We start from the raw sequence: 11650 nt of genomic DNA on the forward strand, positions 1-11650 counted from the left end.
CGTTTCCAAGCAGCACCCTAACCATTTCCGCCACCCATCTCCCAGCATGCAGAGACGAAAATGCAATGCTCATTTTTGGCAATGTGGGGATACCCACTGCCTGAAACCGCCAGAAAATGCAAATGCAACCTTCCAAGGATGGGGACCAGTGGGTGGGTGGGGCTACATTTGGACTATAAGACATACCCAGATTTTTACCCCCTTTCTGGGGGTAAAAAGGTGCATCTTATACTCCAAAAAATACAGTACATTGTTGGGTGAAAACAGAGATCCCTTCTGTTACCTTTAGTCCTCAGCTTACAACCACAATCGAGTCCAAAGCACAATATTGTTTCTTTTCTTTTGTAGTAGTGTTTAACAGGATGAAAAAGCAAAGTAGTATGACCTCGTTCTTCACCAAGAGACCAAGATTGGAACAATCAGATACAACAGAATTGGACCCAAAACCATCAGAAGCACCTGCACCACAAGCACCACTGCCACCACTTGAACGTGGAGAAAGCAGCAAATCAATCTCCTCAACTGAAAGTGTTTCCGATCTTCCAGACTGCTGGACATTTCAGCAATATAGCAACTTTCAAGAGAAGTATGATGGTTTGGAAATCACACACAAAAAGTTACGCTGTAAGTACTATGCGAAACATGATTTCGCATTCGAGAAAGGCATTCATGTTTCCAAAGAATGGAAACACTTCAAGATTGAGGTGTCAGGGACAAGTAAAGAGGTACAGCAAGCATCTCTTAGGAAAAAAAATGAAAGAACATTTTACATCAAAATCTCACACCATTTGCAGAAACAACCTCAAACAACGGGACCTGGATATGATCACAAAATCAGTATATAGGTCAATTGACAAACATTTATCTACTACTTGTAAAGTTTTTCTTTCAGTTTACAGTCTGGCACAAAGATGTAAACCATTTTCAGACATAGAAGGGGAGGTAGAATTGCTAACTACAGTTCGAATAGATCTGGGAGTAGGATTGCATTCATGGAGAAGTGCAGTGAAAATAGTTGCTTTCATTGCAAACAAAATTAAAACTGAAATGTTTAGTAGTATTATTGGGCAGAATCTAAAAATATGTTTGATAATTGATGAAGCCTCAATACTATCATGCAAACCAGTTGTGATAGTTTTTGTAAAAGTTGAAGATTCAGATAACCCAACAACAGTTTTTGTTGAGCTTGTGGAATTGGAAAAACAAGATGCAGAGACAATATGTTCTTCAGTGATGGGAAGTTTACATAAAGTTGGGTTTACTAAGAAATAGCTGCAAAAACATTTAATAGCATTTTGCTCTGATGGTGCCAGTGTTATGCTTGAGAGAAAATCTGGAGTGAGCACTATACTAGTGAAAGAGTTCCCAAACATCATAATATGGCACTGCTTGAACCATCACCTCCAACTGGTTCTAGATGACTCCATAAAGGACATCAAGCAACTGAACCATTTCAAGATATTCCTAGACAAGATACACACCACTTTCCACAATTCCTGTAAGAGCCAAACAGAACTGTTCAATATATCAGAACAACTTGGACTTGAAATTATAAAAATTGGAAGAGTTTTGGACCAAGATGGGCTGCCTGTAGTTTAAGGTCAACCATAAATGTATGGCGTGCTTATCCAGTGCTACATCAGTTTTTTCATGGAAATGAAAAATACCCAGGTATAGCTGCCCATCTTGAAAATATAAATTTTTTGACTGATTTGGCCTTGATGATTGATATTCTGAACGAGATTTCTCTTCTATCAAATGCACTACAAGGAAGAAATACGGATATCATAAGGGCCGAAAAATTTGTGCTGAGATCAATTAAAGCATTTTAAATGCTTAGATGGGGAAAGGGTCCATATGAAAAAAAGGTTGATGGAATGATTACTTCAGAAGCCTTCAAAAATATAAAATTTGTTCAAAATCATCAATTTGTCCAATTACCTCGGGAAAAACTTTTGGAAAGCATAATAATAAATTTGAGGAAAAGGTTAATGGATTGCAAACATTTAAAAACAGGTAACCAATTGCAAGATTCAAATAAATTACAATTTCTCATTTTTTTGGAGCCAAATTACTGGAATATTGAAGATGTAGTCGTTCTATGGCCAGAAGCTGAAGAACAATTGCTTGAATTTGGTGAAATTTTTAATTATGAAATTAATATGAATGATTACAGAGCTTTCACAGAAAATGTATTAAAAGATTCAAAGAACTATGCAATTCCTGACAATTAAAAAAGCTAAAGGTATTGTCAGAACAATTGCTGTGAGTTCAGCAGAGGCGGAAAGGGGATTTTCAAAAATGAACCTCATATGTTCAGAACAAAGAACTCTCCTAACTATTCCCAATATAAGTAATCTGATGACAATGAGTGTAATTGGCCTACCTGTAACACAATAGGACCCTATTCCTTCCGTCAGAAAATGGCTAAGAGCACAACATCGCACAGCCGATGATCCAAGAATAAAAAGCAAAAAAATTGCAACTGAGGAGACTGCCACTACCAAAGAAAGAACATTGTGGAAACATCTTAAAGCTAAAGACCAGTAACACAAGTAAGTACTTGTGTGTAGCTCTTTCAGTGTGTTATTCTTATGTAAGGTGTAAGTGCATGCAATTAAAAACTTCCTTTCTGTATCGCTTCTTTGTGCAGATCATTCATTAGAGCAAGGAAATCTGTGCCATGGAAGACAGACAACACTTTCATTGTTCTTCTGTAAGTACTTGTGTGTAGCTCTTTCAGTGTGTTTCTCTTATGTAAGGTGTAAGTAAATGCAATTAAAAACTTCCTTTCTTTATCCCTTCTTTGTGCAGGTCATTCATTAGAGCAAGGAAGTCTGTGCCGAGGAAGACAGACAACACTTTCATCATTCTTCTGTAAGTAATTGTGTGTAGCTCTTTCAGTGTGTTATTCTTATGTAAGGTGTAAGTGCATGCAATTAAAAACTTCACAGATCTCTTCTTTGTGCAGGTCATTCATTAGAACAAGGAAGTCTGTGCCATTGAATACAGACAATACTTTCATCGTTCTGTAAGTACTCGTGTAGCTCTTTTATTGTGTACTTATTTTATTCTTATGTAAATAAGTAAGTGCACAAAATAATAAACTACCTTTTTATAAATCTTCTTTTTGTAGGTCATTCATTAAGGCAAAGAATGCCTGCTGAGCCACATTACCAGGAAGCCATGCCCGCCAAGTCACATGACCAGGAAGCCACACCCGCTGAGTCACATGACCAGGAAGCCACACCTGCTGAGTCACATGACCAGGAAGCCATGCCTGCAGAGTCACATGACCAGGAAGCCACACCCACAAAATAAGCCAGGCCCACAGAACCAGTAGTAAAAAAATTTAGAACCCACCCCTGTGTCAGTCCTTATCTTCTGGTTATGCAATCTCTCAAGGTTATATGAATTCACAGTTTCCAGTTTCCACTTTCCTCTTCTGCCAGTAAATGGCAAAGTGGCTCTGCTACTCTCTCACTTTTATACAGTATGTTCAATTTTAAATTCCATAAAAATAAAATAATAACAGAAAAGTAAAAAAGCAAATCTACATGTCAAAATATTATAATCTTCAAAGCTTCTGTACTGTCCAAAAATATATTTGAGATACGCACTCCAGCTTTTAATTGCAAAATATTCTCTAGGAAGTTTCAAAAAGTTCTTCAGTTTAACTTCCTGTTCCAAGATGGCTCTAAAGCTCTCCTCACCGTTTCCCAGGAGAGGTGGAGAAGAAAAAACAATTCCACCTCCTCTTTTAAGCCCCACTTTCACCAACTATTCTCCAGGGGGGTTCTTCTCTCTGTTAATAGCACAAACTTTTTTCAAGAGTTCTGCTTTCTTGAGAAGACTGGCAAGGCAGGACGTTACATTAGGCAGGAAGTGCAAACTGATCAACCTGGAGAGGCAACAGCCCTACCAAGGGGATTGTGCATATGATGTCTACCCAGGGCAGCAATCAAGGAGATGCTGAATGCTGGGGAGAAATCTCCATAAAACCCCATCAGAAGGAGACCTTCAGTGCCTGGGCTGAAAAGAACATTGCCTCTAGTAGCTCTACAAAACTATGGTGGTCAATCACATCAGAAAGAAGGGAAACTGGGAAAGCAGAACCAAGGGAGTCACTTTCATCTGTGGGAGCCACCAGCAAGGCTGGAAGTGCTAGCTGGAGAATCTCTATGATGATGACAAACCAGAGGAAGCTCCAGGCTGATCCAACCAACTCCTGAAAAAAGCCATGAACCTTATGAGAGAAGCCATCCATGGCATGCGGATCCAAAGTGCCCCGGCTTGTGCTGCAGTTGAGGATGAAATGTGAGACGAAACTACTGGCAATTGGGGCAGTCCCCAACCCCTAGGATGTGTGCTGATGGTGCAGAAGCCATTGGCAAGTCCACCATCACCCTGGAAAATCTTTCCCAGATGGACAACTGTACAGGACATAACCCATGGCTTGGTGGGAGGAGGCTTCCCCCACTAGACCAAAATGCACCCCCCTGGGTGTCATTCGATGGAGACTCCCAAAAACTGGGATTATCCCTTGCGCACATGCTAACCTACATGCAGGAGTATGTGTGGGACCTCCTTACAGAAGAAGCCAAAGTCAGGGTCATCACTTTGGCCCTAGAAGGGGCAGCTGTGCACTAGATGGTGACCCTCCACAATGCAGATGTCCCAGAGCTTCAAAACTTTAACCATTTTATGACAACCCTAAGATGGAGATTTGAGGACATCCCAGCTGACCAAAAGGCCAGAGATTGCATTAGACACATCAGGCAAGGATACCAATTGGTGGTCGAGTACATTGAGGAATTCCATGACCTGGCTTGCCATGTGGATTGGTCAAAGGAAATACTGGTAAGCTGGTTCAACGATGGGCTCAATGATGACCTGTACCATACCTGCATAGCCCGTGGAGCCCCAGTCTGCCTGCATGACTGGTACATTTTGGCTGAGGAAGATGAAATCAACCATGCCTGGAACCAGTACGGTGTGAGTTGCACCTGGAGGAATTCCCCACCCAAATGGAGAAGGAAAATGGCCAAACCTCACTCTGCCCCACTACGCTCGATTGCCGGCTTCAACTGTAGAAAGGATGGCCATTGCGTGGCTTATTGTTGTGCAAAGGTTCCTGCCCAAAAGGGAGAAAGGTAAACTTCAGGAAGGCCCATAAAGCCACCAAGTGCCCCAGGGACACTGCTTTGAAGAGCCGCATGATCATGGAGTTCCCACCAGAGTCACCTCCAGTGCCAGGAACTCCAATCACTCTGGCAGAAGAACCTGATCACTTGGGGAGTGACTACAATGGCTCATTGTTAAGTGGGACTGTTGAACCCATTTTAATCACTAAAGAACTATTAATCCTACTAACGTGGAGAAAAGTAAGACTTAAAGCATTGTTGGACTTGGGGTGCATGAGGAACCTAATAAGCGCCACTTTAGTCAGAAGACCTGGGATCCAACTAAGGCCATTAAAAATTCCAGTGTCAGGGCTGCAGGGGTGAAATGCTCCTGATTCCGACCGGATTGCCCAATGGGTGGTTCAGAGAACTGGTAGGAAAAATCCCTTCTCCCCCCCATGCCCAGCTGAGCTGCATGATCATCAGAGGCTTTTTTTTAATTTTTAAAAGCATTTTTTAAACGCTTTACAACCTCTTTGGCAGAAAAAATGCTTTTAAAATTAAAAAAAAAGCCTCTGATGATCGCACGGCTCAGCTGGTATTGTCAGAGGCTTTTAAAAGCATTTTTCCTACAACCTCTTCGGCCGAAGAAAAATATGCTTTTAAAAGCCTCTGACGATCCCAGCTGAGTTGCCTGATTGTCAGAGGCTTTTAAAAGCATTTTTTTTACAACCTCTTCAACCGAAGAAAAAATATTTTTAAAAGAAAAAAAATCCTCTGATGATCAGACAACTCAGCTGGGATCGTCAGAGGCTTTTAAAAGAAAAAAAAGCCTCTGACGATCAGGCAACTCAGCTGGGATCATCAGAGGCTTTTAAAAGCCTTTTTTAACAACCTCTTTGGCCAAAGAGGTTGTAGAAAAAATGGTTTTAAAAGTTAAAAAAAAAGTTGGCCACGCCCACTCAGTCACATTAACACCCTCCCCCCCCACTAAGCCATGCCCACAGAACTGGTAGTAACAAATTTTACATTTCACCACTGCAGGGCTGCCTCTGTTCATTTCCTAGGAAAGAAAAATCCTTGGCTCCATAGATTTAAAGAAAGTACTTTACTTTCTCAAGTCCTCACCTAAATGCAAGAATATGGGTTGAATTTCCCAACCCAGGGGACATGAGTGTGAGTCGTTACCCTATCCCTAGAAGGGGTAGTGGCCAGGTGGGTGGTGAGCCTACACAACACCAACACTCTAGAGCTATATAACTTTAATCAATTCATGACAGCCCTGCACCACTGCTTTGAAGACCCCTTTGCCTATGCAAAGCCTGTGACCACATTAGAGTCATAAAACAGGGCCGCCATCTTGTAGTTGAACACACCGAAGAATTCCGGGACCTGGCCATTGCTTAACGTGTTGTAAGCTGCCCTGAGTCTCTGGAGAAAAGCAGCATATAAATTAAAGCAAAAAAATAAAATAAAATGAATCAACTGGCCAGAACATATCCTAGTTTGCTGGTTCAAAGATGGACTCAACGATGACCTGTACACTGCCTGCCTGCCTCATGGCGCCCCTAACCACCTGCATGAATGGTATCTGATGGCAGAGGAGGCAGAGATCGACATGACCTGAAGCCAGCACTGTATCAGCAGGGCTTGGAGAAGATCCCCACCCCAGGGGAAGCGAGAGCCATTCCAACCTCAAACCACCATGGCACCAAGGCCATCAGGTTGCTTTAAGTGTGGGAAGGAGGGGCACTGCACAGCAGAATGCCAATCAAAAACCCCAGCCAGAAAGCCTGATCACCCTTCAGGGGGCAAGCCTGAAAAAACCACCCCCAAGGAAAAGAAACCCCGCTGAGAAGCTGAGAAATCATGGAGTTCCATTCCCCTCCAAAATCAGAGGAAGAAACTCTGGTGCCCCGAGAGGACCTAAGCCAGTCTGAAAGTGATCCGGAAGATGACCCACTGATAAGCAACCCAATCGAACCACTCACCCTACCCCTGGCAGGAAGATTGGAAATTAACCTAAGGAAAATGAAAACCCCCATGACTTTTTGCCAGCTAGACGGAACTGTAGCAGGGGAGGGAGAGCCAGCCATTTTTGCTGTAGAACTATTGCAAATGAAGTTGGGGTATCATAGCGAGATCATCACGTTCATAGTAGCCCCAGGAATGGAATGGCCACTAGTCCTAGGGCTAACTTGGCTGCAGAAGTGGAACCCTAAAATAAACTGGAAGAGAGGAACTGTAAAATTCCAGGGGCATGTAACTTTCACGAACGTGAAAGAGGGAGGAAAGGAAAACAGAAAAATGGCAATGACCAGCTAACCTGCTGAACCCACTAACATCCCCAAATAATACCAGGATTTGGCTGAGGGGGCATCCAATGAAATTCCACCCCATTGCACCACAGACTGTGCCATTGAGATCCTACCAGGGGCTAAATTTCCAAAACTGAAAATGTACTGCATGTCCCCCAGAGAACTAGACAAAAACCTAAAAAGGGGTTTCATCGAACCCACCGGATCAAAAATAGCAGCCCCAATGTTATTCCGTGAAAACAAAGATGGCTCCTTATGCCTCTGTGTTGACTACTGTAACCTGAACATGATCAGTATGGAAAATATGTACCCACTCCCCCTCATGAAGGACACGCTGGTCCATATCTCTAAAGGAAAAATCTTTTCAAAGCTTGATTTATGAAAGGCATACTACCGCATCAGAATTAGGAAAGGGGATGAGTGGAAGACTGCTTTTAAAACCCCAGTGGGGTGCTACCAATTTAAAGAACTCCCTTTCAGATTACAAGGGGCCCCTGCCATGTTTATGCAACTAATTAACGAGGTGCTCCATGAACATTTATATAAAGGAATCTTGGTTTACCTTGGTGACATTCTAATTTACACCAAAACAAAAGCAGAACACATAAAACTAGTCTGAGCAGTTCTCGCAAAACTCCAAGCTGCCAAACTCTATGTAAAACTCTCTAAATGTGAGTTCCACCAAGAAAGAATTGACTACCTGGGATATAGAAAATCCCACAAGGGAATAGAGATGGATCCACAAAAAGTAAAAGCCGTCATGGATTGGGAGCTGCCCCAAACCCATAAACAACTACAAAATTTCCTTGGTTTTGCTAACTTTTACTGTCAATTCATTCCAGCCTTTGCAAAAATCGCCCTCTCCATTATGAACTTGCTAAAGATGAAAGGGATGGGGAACCAAAAACAAGGCAACCCTTTAACTGGACCATGGAATGCCAAGTGGCATTCAAAAAACTCAAACAACTATTCTCAACCCAGCCAATCCTAAAACACCCAGATCCAGAACAACCATTTGTCATCCAAGCAGATGCTAGTGATGTGGCAGTAGGAGCGGTCCTGACATCCCCTCCCTTAAGCAGTGGATAAACAACCTACAAACCACTTGGCCAGTGGTCAGACACCTCTACAAGATGCTAGAGCAGCTTTTAAAATTCAAGCTGACAAGAAATGCTGTGAATCCAAACCATTCAAGGTTGGGAACCATGTATATCTATCCACAAAGTTTCTACAATCCTTACAACCGTCTAAGATATTGGGACCAAAATTCATTCGCCCATTCCCCATCACCAGAATCATTAACCCTGTCATGGTAGAACTCCTCCTTCCTAAGACACTTAAGTAGGTTCACCCACTGTTTCACTGCAGCCTACTCAAGCCAGAGATCATTTCAAAAGTCAGACCCCCTTTGCCCACACCTCCAACCCTCATTATGGTGGAAGGAGAACAAAATTTTGAAATTAAAGATATCCTTGACTCCCACACTCACACCAGCTCCACATAGTGGCATGGAAACACCTACCATCCTCTCAGAACAAAAGGGTAGTCAAAAAAATGTAAAAGCCCCCACATTGTTAAGGAAATTCCACCTGAAATACCCTCACAAACCATCCTAAATCTTAATGTATTATATGTTTTATGTCTTTCTAGGTGGATTTTTCATTTTTCTGAGTAGGGCAATATGTCAGATCTGTGTATCTGCCATTCTTCGTGGAAGAAGGGGGAATTAGATTTGTCACATTTAGTTCTCTTTCCTATGTATCCTAAATATCCTATTTCCTGCCTGGTCCTCTTTGTATAAACTTTAACCTGATTTATAACCATTGCCTGGTGCCAGGAGTGCCAGGAGAATTCTCATCTCCTGGGAAATGAAAGGGTTTGCAAGATAGCATGAGAAGCTCTTCTTATCTGCTTCTCAGAGACCTGGTGCGATATCATCTTTACACCGGCAGATTGGTTGGAATCCACATCGGATGATGGGGAGGGGTTCCTAATTTCCTTTATTCTGAACTGCATGCCCTGAGGGACCTCAGAGCCTGCTTTGAATCTTGACTTCTTTCATCTCCTTTCAATAAAAGGATTCCTTTTGAAATACAAAGTTTTCAAGAGTTTGTACTTTCTTGGAAGGGGGAGGGGAGAGGCTGGTCCTTACATTCTTTGCTATTTTAGCAACTATCGGATTTTTTATTGTTATGATTATTTGATCACATAGCCATAAATAAATAAATCATTATAATCATTTTATTGTTACGATATTGTGGACATTCCTGTACTACATTCCTGAATTGCAATCTCAAAGAGCAAGTTACTCCAGGTCTATTATGCAGAGAGCAACAAGATTATCTACTTTAATCTACATTGAATTAGAACTCTGATTTCCCCACCTCCTCCATTTCCACTACTTAGTGGCTCAGCTTTCAGCTTTCAATATATATCACAAGCATTCATAGCAGATAAAGTGTTTTACAATTAAATGAGGTGCTACATAGTAGGGAGAATAGTGCTGATCATCAGTTATTGGTAGCTCTCTGCTACATTGCAAATGAATTGAGTCAGAGATGGCAATGGCATTCCAAATTGCTCAGACAAGGTTTATTTTATTATTTCTGTTTGGTTATGCTCTGACTCCCTTCCAGAATTGTACTTAATGCCCTCATCTGAAGTTGTTCAAATGGCATCCCATGGCATGGTGTGACAGTGAAAGGATACTGCCTTTGGAAGCTGCTAATGGTGCATGAAAAGAGGTTGTTCCACATCCAAATTTACTCCTTAAGTTTCCTCGATTTATAAGTTATTAGCAGACCATCCAAAATAGGTCTTGTTTTTCTTTAAATTGCCTCTTCTTACTTAAATTGTCTCCAGTTTTTTCCTCAGCCAGTAGGTGTCTCTAGTTCCCTATTATCCTAGTTGACAGTCAGTTTTTCTTCAAAATACCTGCATTTTCCGATTAATCTGCACTTTCGCTCACCAACTAAATTGTCTACTTAAATCAGCAATAATGGCAAGTTCCCCCTTTTTCCTCTCCCCTCATGCCACCAGTGATATCTATTGTGTTTTATTTATTTATTTATTTATTTTTGAATTTGTATACCGCCCTTCTCCCTGAGGACTCAGGGCGGTGAACAGCCAGATAAAAACACCAAATACAAATATTAAAACACATTTAAAAATATATATAGATTTGGCCCCGTGTTGAAATGATCTCTTTTTTTTTTGCCCCCACTTGCCGTTCACCACTTTACTACAGAGGAAATTTCCTCTTTCCTTGGGCCTCCTTCTGACTCTTCCCACTTTGCAATCCCCTGAGAAGATCTTCACCTCGGGTCACTCACAGAGGGCTGCCAAGATCACTTTCACCCAGATCCATCTCTCTGTTGTCCAGCTATTCCACCACTAATGTTGTCCAGCTTCCTGTTGTTGTTTCTTCTTGGCCACCATTATGGGCCACGTTTCTTCCCCCATTTGACTTCTCTGAGGCTTTCCTGCCATCTGCACTCTCAACTGCCTACAAGAGCTGTCTGCAGGGCACCCTTTTTTTCCTATTCCTCTCCAAGGAATCTGAGACTCCAAAGAATCCACCGATTGGATGGAAAGAGCTGTGTATTCAACTCTCTTAAATGGAGAGCCATTCTGCACAGCTTTCCCTCTTGACAGCTGGTCCCGCCCCAATCCAAAAAATTTAATGAAATAGTCATAGTGGAACACTTTTAAGAGGAAATCATCTCTCTAATTATTATTGTTTTTTCTATGCAATCTTTGGACTACTATTTTATTAGCTCCACCACCTACTGCATTAATTATTGATATTATTAAGTGATTTAATTATAGATTTTGTTATTAATTAATTGTTGACTAAGGGGAAGGTTTGCAAACTGTAGTTGGGGTAGGAAAGATCAAGAAAGGAAGTTAAAGAATAAATAAGAGCCATTTAAAAACATAAAATAGAGTTAAGTTAAGCAAAGTTAAGCATTGAGAATTAACTAGTTGAGAGAGTGATAGTTGAAGGGTCCTGGAGAAAACTAAGAGAAATATAAGGAAGTGGGGAAGTCAATTTAAAGCGGTATTAAAGATGACAAGTATCCCCAATCTGACAAGAATTGGTGCAGGAAGGAGACAAGGAGCTCAAACTACAACTATGGAACTAAGTCCAGCAGGGCAAAGATCTATTGAAGGAATACTACAGAGAGAGAGATCAAACTCATTCAAGGA

At 41.5% G+C, this 11650-nt stretch overlaps 1 pseudogene; it reads left to right on the forward strand.

The window, feature by feature from the left end:
- Positions 1-1233: 1233 nt before the first annotated feature.
- LOC148114212 (E3 SUMO-protein ligase KIAA1586 pseudogene) lies at positions 1234-2400 on the forward strand (annotated as a pseudogene).
- The last annotated feature ends 9250 nt before the right edge of the window (positions 2401-11650 follow it).

This window comes from Pantherophis guttatus, chromosome 4 (genome assembly GCF_059756535.1).
Source record: "Pantherophis guttatus breed Tessera chromosome 4, ASM5975653v1, whole genome shotgun sequence".
In the NCBI taxonomy this organism is placed as follows: domain Eukaryota; kingdom Metazoa; phylum Chordata; class Lepidosauria; order Squamata; family Colubridae; genus Pantherophis; species Pantherophis guttatus.